This window comes from Grampus griseus, assembly GCF_964374135.1.
Source record: "Grampus griseus genome assembly, chromosome: 10".
Taxonomy (NCBI): domain Eukaryota; kingdom Metazoa; phylum Chordata; class Mammalia; order Artiodactyla; family Delphinidae; genus Grampus; species Grampus griseus.
The window spans coordinates 75,812,917-75,828,218 of NC_139004.1; the positions used below are offsets into that span (position 1 = coordinate 75,812,917).

General features: G+C 38.4%; 1 protein-coding gene across 4 annotated transcripts in view; it reads right to left on the reverse strand.

Annotated features, from left to right (window-relative positions):
- Positions 1-15,302, reverse strand: part of FHIT (fragile histidine triad diadenosine triphosphatase) — a 1,455,268-nt gene that overhangs the window by 1,230,914 nt on the left and 209,052 nt on the right. For 2 of the 4 annotated variants that reach the window (XM_082663605.1, XM_082663607.1), the window contains exon 3: positions 11,556-11,601. The exons of the other annotated variants lie outside the window; for them this stretch is intronic. The gene's annotated coding sequence lies outside the window, so the exon portion shown is untranslated. The remainder of the gene's footprint in view (positions 1-11,555; positions 11,602-15,302) is intronic. 4 annotated transcript variants of the gene reach the window in all.

Below are 15,302 nucleotides of genomic sequence, written 5' to 3' on the forward strand. Positions count from 1 at the left end.
CAAGACCCATATATATGCTGTCTGCAAGAGACCCACTTCAGATCTGGGACACATACATACTGAAAGTGAGGGGATGGAAAAACATATTCCATGCAAATGCAAATCAAAAAAAAGCTGGAATAGCAATTCTCATATCAGACAAAATAGACTTTAAATTAAAGACTATTACAAGAGACAAAGAAGGACACTACATAATGATCAAGGGATCAATCCAAGAAGAAGATATAACAATTGTAAATATTTATGCACCCAACATAGGAGCACCTCAATACATAAGGCAAATGCTAACAGTCATAAAAGGGGAAATCGACAGTAACACAAGCATAGTAGGGGACTTTAACATCCCACTTTCACCAATGGACAGATCATCCAAAGCGAAAATAAATAAGGAAACAAAAACTTTAAATGACACATTACACAAGATGGACTTAATTGATATTTATAGGCCATTTCATCCAAAAACAACAGAATACACTTTCTTCTCAAGTGTCCATGGAACATTCTCCAGGATAGACCATTTCATGGGTCACAAAACAAGCCTTGGTAAATTTAAGATTTGAAATTGTATCAAGTATCTTTTCCAAACACAACGCTATGAGACTAGATATCAATTACAGGAAAAAAATCTAAAAAATACAAACACATGAAGGCTAAACAGTACAGTACTAAATAACCAAGAGATCACTGAAGAAATCAAAGAGGAAATCAAAAATTACCTAGAAACAAATGACAATGAAAACCCGATGACCCAAAACCCATGGGATACAGCAAAAGCAGTTCTAAGAGGAAAGTTTATAGCAATACAATCCTACCTCAAGAAACAAGAAACATCTCAAATACAGAACCTAACCTTAAACCTAAAGCAATTAGAGAAAGATGAACAACAACAACAACAAAAAAACAAAGTTAGCGAAAGGAAAGAAATCATAAAGATCAGATCAGAAATAAATGAAAAAGAAAGGAAGGAAACAATGACAAAGATCAATAAATCTAAAAGCTGGTTCATTGAGAAGATAAACAAAATTTTTAAACCATTAGCCAAGTCATCAAGAAAACAAGGGAGAAGACTCAAATCAACAGAATTAGAAATGAAAAAGAAGAAGTAACAACTGACACTGCAGAAATACAAAGGATCATGAGAGACTACTACAAGCAACTATATGCCAATAAAATGGACAAGCTGGAAGAAATGGACAAATTCTTAGAAAAGCACAACCTTCCAAGACTGAACCAGGAAGAAATTGAAAATATAAACAGACCAATCACAAGCACTGAAATTGAAACTGTGAGTAAAAATCTTCCAACAAATAAAAGCCCAGGACCAGATGGCTTCACAGGCAAATTCTATTAAACATTTAGAGAAGAGCTAACGTCTATCCTTCTCAAACTCTTCCAAAATATAGCAGAGGGAGGAACACTCCCAAACTCACTCTCTGAGGCCACCATCACCCTGATATCAAAACCAGACAAAGATGTCACAAACAAATGAAACTACAGGCCAATATCTCTGATGAACAGAGATGCAAAAATACTCAACAAAATACTATAAACAGAATCCAACGGCACATTAAAAGGATCATACACCATGATCAACTGGGGTTTATCCCAGGAATGCACAGATTCTTCAATATATGCAAATCAATCATTGTGATACACCATATTAACAAACTGAAGGCTAAAAACCGTATGCTAAACTCAATAGATGCAGAAAAAGCTTTGAACAAAATTCAACACCCATTTATGATAAAAACTCCCCAGAGAGTAGGCACAGAGGGAACATACCTCAACATAATAAAGGCCATATATGACAAAGCCACAGCCAGCATCGTTCTCAATGGTGAAAAACTGAAACCATTTCCTCTAAGATCAGGAACAAGACAAGGTTGCCCACTGTCACCACTATTATTCAACATAGTTTTGTAAGTTTTAGCCACAGCAGTCAGAGAAGAAAAACAAATAAAAGGAATCCAAATCAGAAAAGAAGTCAAACTGTCACTGTTTGCAGATGACATGATACTATACATAGAAAATCGTAAAGATGCTACCAGAAAACTACTAGAGCTAACCAATGAACTAGGTAAAGTAGCAGGGTACAAAATTAATGCACAGAAATCTCTTGCATTCCTATATACTAATGATGAAAAACCTGAAAGAGAAATTAAGGAAACACTCCCATTTACCATTGCAACAAAAAGAATAAAATGCCTAGGAATAAACCTACCTAAGGAGACAAAAGACCTGTATGCAGAAAACTATAAGACAGTGATGAAAGAAATTAAAGATGATACAAGCAGATGGAGAGATATACCAGGTTCTTGGATTGGAAGAATAAATATTGTGAAAATGACTATACTACCCAAAGCAATCTACAGATTCAGTGCAATCAAACTACCAATGTCATTTTTCACAGAACTAGGACAAAAAATTTCACAATTTGTATGGAAACACAAAAGACCCTGAATAGCCAAAGCAATCTTGAGAAAGAAAAGCAGAGCTGGAGGAAGCAGGCTTCTGGACTTCGGACTATACTACACAGCTACAGTAATCCAGACAGTATGGTACTGGCACAAAAACAGAAATATAGATCAATGGAACAGGATAGAAAGCCCAGAGATAAACCCAAGCACTTATGGTCACCTAATCTTTGATAAAGAAGGTAAGATTATACAATGGAGAAAGACAGCCTCTTCAATAAGTGGTGCTGGGAAAACTGGACAGCTACATGTAAAAGAATGAAATTAGAATACTTTCTAACACCATACACAAAAATAAACTCAAAATGGATTAAAGAACTAAATGTAAGGCCAGACACTATCAAACTCAGAGGAAAACATAGGCAGAACACTCTGTGACATAAATCACAGCAAGATCCTCTTTGACCCACCTGCTAGAGAAATGGAAATAAAAACAAAAATAAACAAATGGGACCTAATGAAACTTAAAAGCTTTTGCACAGCAAAGGAAACCATAAACAAGACGAAAAGACAACCCTCATAATGGGAGAAAATATTTGCAAATGAAGCAACTGACAAAGGATTAATCTCCAAAATGTACAAGCCATTCATACATCTCAATTTCAAAAGAACAAACAACCCAATCCAAAAATGGGCAGAAGACCTAAAGAGACATTTCTCCAAAGAAGATATACAGATTGCCAACAAATACATGAAAGGATGCTCAACATCACTAATCATTAGAGAAATGCAAATCAAAACCACAATGAGGTGTCACCTCACACCAGTCCGAATGGCCATCATCAAAAAATCTACAAACAATAAATGCTGGAGAGGGTGTGGAGAAAAGGGAACCCTCTTGCACTGTTGGTGGGAATGTAAATTGATACAGCCACTATGGAGAACAGTATGGAGTTTCCTTAAAAAACTAAAACTAGAACTGCCATATGACCCAGCAATCCCACTACTGGGCATATACCCTGAGAAAACCATAATTCAAAAAGAGTCATGTACCAAAATGTTCATTGCAGCACTATTTACAATAGCCAGGACATGGTAGCATTTACAATAGCCAGGACATGGTAGCAACCTACATGTCCATCTACAGATGAATGGATAAAGAAGATATGGCACATATATACAATGGAATATTACTCAGCCATAAAAAGAAACGAAATTGAGTTATTTGTAGTGAGGTAGATGGACCTAGAGTGTGTCATACAGAGTGAAGTAAGTCAGAAAGAGAAAAACAAATGCCGTATGCTAACACAAATATATGGAATCTAAAAAAAAAATGGTTCTGATGAACCTAGGGGCCCGACAGGAATTAAGACACAGATGTAGAGAATGGACTTGAGGACACGGGGAGGGGAAAGGGAAGCTGAGACAAAGTGAGAGAGTAGCATGGACATATATACACTACCAAATGTAAAACAGCTAGTGGGAAGCAGCCGCAGAGCACAGGGAGATCAGCTGGATGCTTTGTGACCACCTGAAGGGATGGGATATGGAGGGTGGGAGGAAGATGCAAGAGCGAGGGTTTATGGGGACATACGTATGCGTATAGCTCATTCACTTTGTTATATAGCAGAAACTAACACAACACTGTAAAGCAATTATACTCCATAATTGCATAACATCAACATAAAGATGTTAAGAAAAAGAAAAGGAGGAGACAATAGCAACAGCTCTACTGGAATTCAAGGAGAGGACTAGAGCACTAAGACAAATCAATAACAATAATAAAAACAGCAGCAATTGCTTATTAGTCACTATGTGTCAGGCAGTATATAGGCATAACCTAAATTAATTTTCATAAAATTTCTTTAGGTAAGTACTTTTATCACCTTCATTTTACATACTGAACCTGAGCCTGAGAAATGGTAAGGAATTTTCCCAAAGTCCCCCCAGCTAGTAAGTGATAGAACCAGAACTTAAATACACATTTGTCTGTCTGACTCCAAAAGAGGCCCTAATCAATACAGCACTAGTACAAGTGACTAATCATGGAAAGAAAGGCTTGGGTTTTGTTTTCCCAATTTAGAAATGATGCAGGACAATTCTAGAACCTTTACTTGTGATCAAGTGGTAAACCAACTAGCTCTTAAATAATTTAAACACCATGTACGTTTATCACCTACCTTAAAGAAGTAAATGTCCAATTTTCAGTTCTCTAAAGAGTTAAATTCTGGGTTTCCTAAGTTTGACCACAAAGGGGATTTGACTGTGAAACCTTTCCTAAGGCCCATGAGATTGTTGGTCAGTCAGATATCCATAACAGACAGTCTATCAACCTGATATATCATTCCAGCAATGGAAGTTCAAAGCAAAGATTTTTAAGGCTACTGAGATAAGGTAAAATGAATCTTTCCAATATTCTTTCCTTTGCTACAGAACCAAGTTAGCAAAAACTAAATTATAAATCACAGTGTGTCTAATTTAATCACATATTTACCTTAAAAAAATTTTTTTTTGGTCCTTCTCTCATGTAGGGAACAAATATGTATTCTCATTTAAACCTCTGTTGTAACTATTCCCATTGTCCCCAGGCTCCTCCTTCTCTTTCAATGTGTCTATCTTCAGTAAAACACAAATAGTTCAGCTTGATTGCACAGCTGATAAACCTTAAAGATAATAAACTGGACAGAGTAGCAGTGAGATTCTAAATTAGACAGACCAGCAGTCATCCTCACAGTAATGGAATAAATAAAGCATGAACAATTAAATTAAATGACAATTTCTGATTTGAAGTCTGGTTTTCCTGTTTTTACTCAGTAGAAAAATTAGGCTGTACTGGCCTTCCTTAGGAGGAACTTTCCTTAGAAGGGATCTGTGTGCTTATTTTTTACATATAAAATATCTGATATATCAGCTACAATGCACCCTTATCTACCTCATAATTAACTTTAAGTATGTATTGCCTTTATATTATATCCAACACAATATATTTTAGATCAGTTTGAACAGTTAAGATTGGTTATAAAGAATTTTTCTTCATTAGTTGGACTTAAAACTATTTTGGCAAGTCCCCAACATAAAACGGTTCAGTCATGTTATTTTCCTTTTTATTCCTTCAAATGTTATAAGGTACTATTCTATGGCTGGTAGGGGCATGCAGGAGGCGGGAGGGAGGAAGGAATGAACAGACCTATAGTATATTTTGAAAATAAGACAAATCAATAAGTATATTTTGAGTCTCTTCAACATATTGCCTAGGAGGTCTAATAGATTACCACATATGGGAACAGAAACAGAATCTCATCTAATGATACTCCAAAAATTTAGTGACTTGTAGTTTCTTTCACACTTATACTCTGCATAGTGTGATACTATGTAGCATATTTAATGCTCTTTATGCCTTGGTGTTTTAATGTAAAAGGAAATTCTTTGCTCTATAGCTTTAAACATTATCCGGGAGCTGGCTCCCATGGACGCCTTTCACATTCCTACTCAGAACTCTCAGAGAAAAGCTGTCATTTCTTGTTCTATTCAAGTCAGACTACCTCGTCTCCAGACGCCAAGAGTAAAAGGAACGTCTAAGATAACACCTTCATTTATTCATATGATTTTCATCTTGGACAGTATTATAAAAGCCAGTCATAAAATGGGAAAATAATGGGATAATGTGACATATATTATAAAATGAAATTTATGATCCAAACAGAATAGAAGAGATACTGCTGCACACGGGGGTTATATTCCTGTCATCAACAAGTGTCTTTGCACATGACCTACACATAAATCTCTTTCTAAGGAAGAAAAAGGAGGGAGAAGGCTAAACTCTAAAGGGCTCACTTTTACAAACATATATAATACTTAGCATTTTCATATGAAATTCAACCTTGTTCTGCCTAAAAGAAAACCTAATCAAACAACAGAGAAGCAAACTCTAAATACTAATTTTATTCCACTTAGCACTTGAAAATGAATACACTAGGTCTTGAAAGAGGCCCAGCTAAGACTTCTACTAAGCTTTAAATTATCTGGTAAAACTGAGTTTTCTTTCTGGAGGGAAGAGCTTCTGTCTGGGTTTTCTTTTTCTTTTTAAGGAAAAGAAATCTGTATAATTATACGTCTATGTTTACATGTGTGGAACAAAGTATGGATAAAGAAAGAAAAATGGACCATCAAGAAGCTAGTTATCACTAAGTACGTAAAGGTGTAATAGTCTAACAACGCCAACGAAATACATACTGTAACAACACTGTAATTTAAACCAAGCTATCAAAATATTTCAAAAGAGAACAAATTTTATGATTTTTAAAATGAAATACGATCATTGCTATTAACAATATGCTATAAAATAAATATACTAGACATAGCTTCTGTTAATAACTACTACAGTTTCTCAGGAAACAATCTTTACAGAGCAAGTCTGATTAATGTACAAGAGACAGCTTTTCTTCTTTGAGCCCTAACCATATGCCATTGTTTCCAAGAGAGTGTTTATAAAAGCTATAAAGATGATAATGTTTTAAACGTCACCTTGCCTATATTTAGCAATTGTCAATACAAAATATCTCTTATTTTACTTTCTCTCCACCCTCTATTGCCTAGTTAGACATTATTTTTCCATCTCTATATAGGTTGGTCTTCCTAAACAGGAAAATAACCAACATAATCTTACATACAAAATTTGACGACATTTCTTTCAGAGTAATATGACCTGTTTGACATCTGAAGATCAAGACAGGGATAATGATTTATTAGGTCAAACCACACAGGACTTATATATAATAAGCTGCAAGACAAAGCTTATTAAATGATTCCACTAGTCACATAACTGAATATAAAAGGGGAAACGTTTCACTGACTTTGGTCAAACATGATAGTTGCCGCAGTAGATTAAAGGTCCCAGAAGTACTCTTAGTTAGGTTGGGGACCAAATGTCACTCCATATGATTTTGTTCTTCATGGGCAATGTCTCCAAAGGGCTAGATTTGTAAAAATCTAGCCTGAACCCAGGTATGAATTTTGTTTTGCTTTTCCCTTTTGAGTGGATAAGCACTTGGTGCATGAAAATATCACCTTTCTTTCTTATCAACAAAAGCACTAACAAACAGAATTCAGAAGAATTCAGATTTACAGATCAAGAAATATGGCAAATGTTCTCAGTGTCAGAACAAATATGAAATTATCCAGGAAGTAAATAATAAGTTTCTGGAACATCCAAATGTTGGCTCTCCTACTTGCCATCTACCAAAGCATGGAGAAAAGTAAGAAACAGAAATAACAGAAGCTCAAATTACTCATGTGGTGCTTCTTAATATATCTGTTGACTATCTTCTGTGGGAAAAGATTGCAATAAATAGGAAAAGATGTGGTGATTATATGTAGCTTCTGTTTCTGCAGTTCCAGCCCCTAAGTTTTATTTTCCAAATAGCCAAGGACTGCAGTTATCAAAAAGATAACCCTTTCCAAATTAAGGGAATAATAATGGAAAGAAATAATTGTTAAATAAATAAAAGTAAACATATATTTTGCCATATTATATATTATTTACATTTTATATGTTATGTGCATAAAATTTTATTGATATATACTCCTAAAAGTTAAAATCTTGGTTGCCACTGAGTAATAAAATCAGAAGTCATTTTTATTTTTACCTCTATACTTTTATGCATTTTCTGTTGCTCTACAATGAAGATGGAATGATTTTATACTCAGGGGAAGAAGGGGACATTCTTCTCCTAGCACCACACCCACGTCAAGAAGAAGCAGCATGAGTACGAAGAGGGGACAGAAATATGATAAAAGAGCCTGCTTTATCCTCTTCATCTGCCATTTTTCCTCTTCCTCTCTTCTCTGCTTTCCTCGGCAGAAGCCATGAGTTCTTCTGGGGTATGGGCTGACTCCCTCCTCCAGCACTGACCAGTGTGCCTCTGATTCTCACCAAGCCTTGGTTTTCCCTTCTACAGAATGAAGATAATAATAGTACTTATCTCCTAAGAAGTCCAGGCAAGATAATACAAGTACAGTTCTTAGCACAGGGCCTGGCTCAAAGAGAGGACTCAACAATGTTAAATGCACATTTCTTCACCAGTCTTGCCAGATCTGGGAAATCTTAAGACTTACAAAATACTTTATGACATACAATATGCTTAAACAAACAGTAAGTAAATTAATCTATAAACTGAAAGTAAAATTCAGAGCTGAAATTCAAGCCTTATCCTCCTCATGCCTGAGTTTGATAACCAAACAGCACTTTTTTTTTTTTTTTTTTTTTTTTTTTTTTTTGCAGTACGCGGGCCTCTCACTGTTGTGGCCTCTCCCATTGCGGAGCACAGACTCTGGACACGCAGGCCCAGCGGCCATGGCTCACGGGCCCAGCCGCTCCGCGGCATGTGGAATCTTCCCAGACCAGGGCACGAACCTGTGTCCCCTGCATCGGCAGGCGGACTCTCAACCACTGCGCCACCAGGGAAGCCCCCAAACAGCACTTTTGAGCTGGACTGACCCAGTGGTGTGCTGAAGCCACCTCTAGACTTATAAGAGCCCATTGTTAAATTTCAAGAATTTTGCAAGCCAGTTGTTAAACACAGCCATTATTTAATTAATTTATTTATTTTTTAAATTTCTGACCAGTAGCTGCTTCTTTTTTTTTTTAACATCTTTATTGGAGTCTAATTGCTTTACAATGGTGTGCTAGTTTCTACATTATAACAAACTGAATCAGCTATACATATACATATATCCCCATAACTCCTCCCTCTTGCGTCTCCCTGCTACCCTCCCTATCCCACCCCTCTAGGTGGTCACAGAGCACTGAGCTGATCTCCCTGTGCTATGCGGCTGCTTCCCACTAGCTATCTATTTTACATTTGGTAGTGTATATATGTCCATGCCACTCTCTCACTTCATCCCAGCTTACCCTTCCCCCTCCCCATGTCCTCAAGTCCATTCTCTATGTTTGTCTCTATGTCTTTATTCCTGTCATGCCCCTACGTTCTTCAGAACCATTTTTTTTAGATTCCATATATATAACAAAGCCATTATTAAAAATTAAGTTATATAATTTTATAAACTATAATATGTAATTCACAATTAAGTAAAAATATTTTAAAAGGGTAATAAATACACAAAACTCATCACTTTCCAATTCTTTTACTATCATCTTTACTCTTAAGGTTACTTGCATCTATTATAGCTGTATGGTGGAAATGCTGTTTAACGTACTGCTATTCTGCATCTCTGCCCAAGTCCACTTTCAGTCAAGTCAAATCAGTAGTTAAAAAATGGCCAAATTGGGCTTCCGTGGTGGCGCGGTTGTTGGGGGTCCGCCTGCCAGTGCAGGGGACGCGGGTTCGCGCCCCGGTCCGGGAGGATCCCACGTGCCGCGGAGCGGCTGGGCCCGTGAGCCATGGCCGCTAAGCCTGCGCGTCCGGAGCCTGTGCTCCGCAACGGGAGAGGCCGTGGCGGTGAGGGGCCCGCGTACCAAAAAAAAAAAAAAAAAAAAAAAAGAGGCCAAATTGGCAAATGCTACAAATCAAGATTTGATATTGTTTTGTTCATTTGAGAGAGATGGAGAATATGCATATCAGACTTAAAAGTGTGCCACATCTGTAGCTGTTAACTCTGAGTAGAACAAAAAAAAATTATTGATGTATTCTTCCAGCATTTAAAACTATTATACAATATTTTTCACAGAACTACACTTGTTCATCAATTGCAAACATAGAGTGGCTATGGATTCAAGAGTTTGACAAAATCAACAATAGTGTTATATGAGAATCTATTGGCTTCTGGAACTTACAATAAAGAGTAGTGATTATTTCATTATTATTTATAAATTATAGCTACATATCCTTTACATCAGTAAAATTTATAATAAATGCACACGTGCGCACACACACATTCTTTTCCTGGAGAGCCAGTGGTTAAAAACTTACCAGCACACCACTAAGCTAACCATTGCTTTAACCTACAAGGAACCTATAAGCTCTCAGCAGAGCTCCAGGCCCATCTTCAAAGGACTAAAGGTGGGGTTTAAAAGGTTTTAGCTTCAGTTGAGTCTACCCAACTGGATTATTATATTTAAATACGGTACACTGAATATCCCCCTCCTGCATGATGATAAAGCAAGCATATAGAGCTTCAAGTTCCGCCATAATTATGGAAAATTTACTATCTAGAAACCCAAATTTGGTAAAGTCAGGATAGCTTTCTACAACTCATGAAAGCACTAAAAGGTAAGTAAAATATGCCCCTCTCTGCCTCCAAGAGCAGGGAGAAAAACCACATTATCCTATAACACAAGAGAAGTGGTACGGGTAGGTACAAAATGCTAGGAGAAGACTGGGGAAAGAGCCATGAGTTTGGAACCCAGGTCCTGGTCAATGGCAACTATGTCGTCTGCCTCAAAGCAAACGAGAGAAAGGAGGAACGTCCCAGGTAGAAGGAAAAATCTGAGCAGTATAGCTGAACGGTTAGGAGGAAGGATTCTAGAATCAGACAGCCTGGGTTCAAACCCAGGCTCCCCTACTCACTATGTAAACTTGGGCAAGTTACTCACTATGTAAACTTGGGCAAGCCTCTGTTTCTATCTGCAAAAGGAGGATGGTAACTTCTTGCTCAGACCACAGTAGTGAGAATCAAATGAGATTACATACGTAAAGTGCTTAGAACAGTGCCACACAATTGGCCGATAAATGTAACTACTACCGTGATTATTGTTGTCAGACTCAAGTGTTGAAAAGGTTATCTTTAGGTGTTGTGGGGAAGGCTGCAGGAATTGGGTAGAACATTGCAATCAGAGGAAAGAGAATAAGCAAAAAACACAGAAGACATGTTGGGGACCAGTTAGTTAGCCCGGAGGCACGAGAACGGGCCTCATGTGGGCCAAGGCCATGCACCGCCACAGCAGATAAGGCTGGAAGACTAGACCAGCAGTCAGCCAGAAGATGTCAGATACACAGCCATTCCTCCCCCTCTTCTGAGAAAATACAAAGCTGAGTTTTTAAGATGGCCTTATCATTTTTCTCTTGACAGGTACTGTAAATTGTGCCTCTGATATATTTCTGAAGAGCCTATAGGGGGATGATAAATCAGGTGATGTTACATATATTCATCAGTACATTAATTGTTATTAAATACTCACAACACCTAAAATTGATCTGCACCAAGATTTACTGCTCTGACAGAAATCCACCTGGAAAAGAATACATGATAATTAAGAAGAATGACCACAGATTTGCAGCAATGTGAGGACTATAAACAAGATTTAAACTCCTCCCTGAGGGAATAACTAGATGATGTTTATTCTGTAGATGAACAATGTGATTGTAACAATGGAAGAGATTGATGAGATTTTTTTTTCCCCTGTGGGAGTTTGATTTAGCCAGCTATCTCAGGTAATAGTAGGATGCAGGACTAAGTAGTCCAGCACCACTTGAAAATTCTTTGTAAAGGGTAAATAGCACATATCCTCAGTGACCTGGAAAAATAGATTATAAGTCAAGTGGGCACAAACTGGCACAGAAGCTGCAAACTGGCATAAAAGCAACCAGAATTGAAGAAAACAATTTTTTTCTAAATTAGCCACAACTGAATTCAACCAAATTAGAGAGAAAAGGGACAAGGAGAGTCATCTTATCATGGAGAAGGGAATAAATCATTCTCTTTTTGTAGGCTTTCGGCCTGTAGGCTGCTGTATGGGTCTAACAGGTAATTTTTAGTAATCTCTCCTGTCCAGGAAATGAAGAATCACCTGGCCTCAGTAAACACACAAACTAAAAGCAAGGCAACATTAGCCTTACAGATTCTAGCTACTTAAAGTATAAGAAGATATCAGCTGGGACCTTGTTAGAAACACAAAATCTTGGGCCCCACCCTAGATCTCCTGAATCAGAATCTGCACTTTTAACAATAATCCCCAGGAATCTAGGTGATCTCTTTGCACACTGAAGTTTAAGAAGCACTGATCTAGGACTTCCCTGGTGGCACAGTGGTTAAGACGCCACCTGCCAATGCAGGGGACACGGGTTCGATCCCTGGTCCGGGAAGATCCCACATGCCGTGGAGCAACTAAGCCCGTGTGCCACAACTACTGAGCCTCCGCTCTAGAGCCCGTGAGCCACAACTACTGGGGCCCATGAACCACAACTACTGAAGCCTGCACGTCTAGAGCCCATGTTCTGCAACAAGAGAAGACAGCAATGAGAAGCTCGTGCACCACAACGAAGAGTAGCCCCTACTCGTCACAACTAGAGAAAGCCTGTGCGAAGCAACAAAGACCCAATGCAGCCAAAAATAAATTTAAAAATTAAAAGAAAAAAGCACTGGGGCTTCCCTGGTGGCGCAGTGGTTGAGGGTCCGCCTGCCAATTCAGGGGACACGGGTTCGTGCCCTGTTCCGGGAGGATTCCACATGCTGCAGAGCGGCTGGGCCCGTGAGCCATGGTCGCTGAGCCTGCGCTCCGCAAAAAAAAAAAAAAGCACTGATCTAGAGAGCTAGACGTTCATTCGTTCATTCATTCATTCAATAAACTTTCAAGATCTGTACTGCTAATATGATAGGTAGCCACTAGCCACACATGGATATTTAAATTTCAATTAATTAAAATTAAATCAAGTTTTAATTTAATTTCAGGGGTTCATTGGAACTAACCACAATTTAAGTGTTCAATTAGCACAGGTAGGTAGTGTCTACCAGATATGTTTCCATCATCACAGAAATTTCTATTGGATATAGTTGATTTAGACACTTGGGACACACCACTGAAGAAAGAAGAGAAAGATTCTTATGCTCATGAAGCTTAGATTCTAGCAGCAGGGAAGCAGATAATAAACAGTAAACAACTTAAGTGACTAAATTAAAGGTATGTTGGATGGTTAAATGCTAAAGACAAATATTAAAAATAGAGCAGCCTTGGTAGTTCCCTGGTGGCCTAGTGGTTAGGATTCCAGGCTTTCACTGCCGTGGCCTGGGATCAATCCCTGGTCAGGGAACTGAGATCCCACGAGTACACAGTGCGGCCAAAAAAAAAAAAAAAACAAAAACCTAGAGCAGCCTTAGAAGGATCAGGAAGATGGAGGGACAGTTAGATTTTAAATATGGCAGGTCTAGTGGGTTTCAACAAAGAGGTCACATTAAAGGAGAGGCAGGTTGCTAGCCAGCAGGGGGAGTGTTCCAGACAAAGGGAAAATCTGTCCAAAGGCCCTATGGCAGGTGTCTGAGGAACAGCAAGGGAACCCACGTGGGTTGGAGGAGAGTGAGAAAGAAGGCTGAGTAAAAGGGTAGGAGATCAGAGGGCTAAGGTTCCCTGGTAGGGAGAAGGGCCTCCTTGTCCATTGTAAAGGACCTGGCTTTTACTTGGAGTGAAATGAGGAGACTTGAAAGGTTCTGAGCCAAGGAGTGAGATGCTTCAACACCATCTCAAAGTTATTCTAGTTCAGCAGAAAAGGACTATAAACAAAAGTTACTTGTTTGTTTTAATTCAAGGTCATATTCAAGGGTAAAAACACACTATCTGCACTGGCAAAATGACTTTGTTTACAAGTTTTGGTAACCACCAGAAGCTTGTTAATGATACACAAACAGAAGTCATTAAAATTTATCACTGTGAAATTCAGACACTTTTTCAGAGGCTCAATTAATATGCAGTCACAAGGTCTTACAGGTTCCCACCCAGAATCTGGAGCCATACTTGCTATAAACAGTTTGAGCAAATCCTAAGGAATGCAAATCAGACTCACCCAACTGCCTAAAAGGTGGAACTCTGCCTAAGTGTATCATCCTCAAAATTTCTTGGTTACTTTATTACTAATTTACATATATTTCTTGATGATAGAGAAATCCATACAGTGATTCCAATCTTTTTTTTTTCCCCACCCTGACCCCATCCCAGTTAAATGCCAAAGCTCTGGAAATCAAGGTATGGGGTTTTCTTTAAGTTGTCTTTTCCAGAGTTCCCAGAAACAATGGCACATTCTACCCACAGTTGAGAATGCTGTTGTCTTGCAGGTAAATCCAACGACAGTTCTAAGAACTAGAGGTCACTGTAGCCTGTCTACAAAATGCCGTCATCAGCCTCAAGGCCTAGGTTCACTACATGGAAGTTATACTGGAGAGGCAGGCCTAATATGACTAAAAGTCATCACTTATGATTTATTCCCTGGGGATCACCAACAACCGTGATCCAGCCTGAGTTCTGGCAGAAAAATAGAGTAAGGTCACCTTCGGTAAATTAAATCAAATGAACAATAAATCAAAGCATGCCAGGTCATTGGGAACTAACTGTTCAGATGCTCATGACAAGTGAGTGGATCAAGGGGCATCATTTTTATGCATCTGGGCATAACATTTTTGAACAACAGAACATAAGAGGAGATTTTAGCAACTAAATTATTACCAGTTTGAGTTATGGGAGTCCAGAAGTGGAGCTGTTTTATTATTTCAGTCATTAAATAACTACCTGTTAGGACCCACTATGGGCAAGGACTATTCCAACTGTTGGAAATGCAGCAGTTCACATGCTACAGCACCTTATCCACATTAAGTTACAGTTTCAATTTTGACCTCCTTATGGCTCCCTTTTGGAGCCAGGAACCTTTCAACCTGAAGAGAAAACCTGAAGAGGTCTTCTATGGATGAGAAGGATTCAGAGATCATTTTGGAGAAAAAAGGAAAGGGAGACATACTAGCAGAAGGTGGCTCTTCACAGGCAAATCTACACGGTAACTTTTATATACTCCACCCTGAAGCCAGAGCACCTGAGCCTCTTTTGCTTCCCTCATCCAACCAAAGGAGTCACCCCCAAGATGTGAAGCACCACTCCTCACCTCACCCGCTTTCTGGTACAGAAAAACCAGAAAGAGCAGAGAAAAGCTATTTCCAGAGACTGGACACATT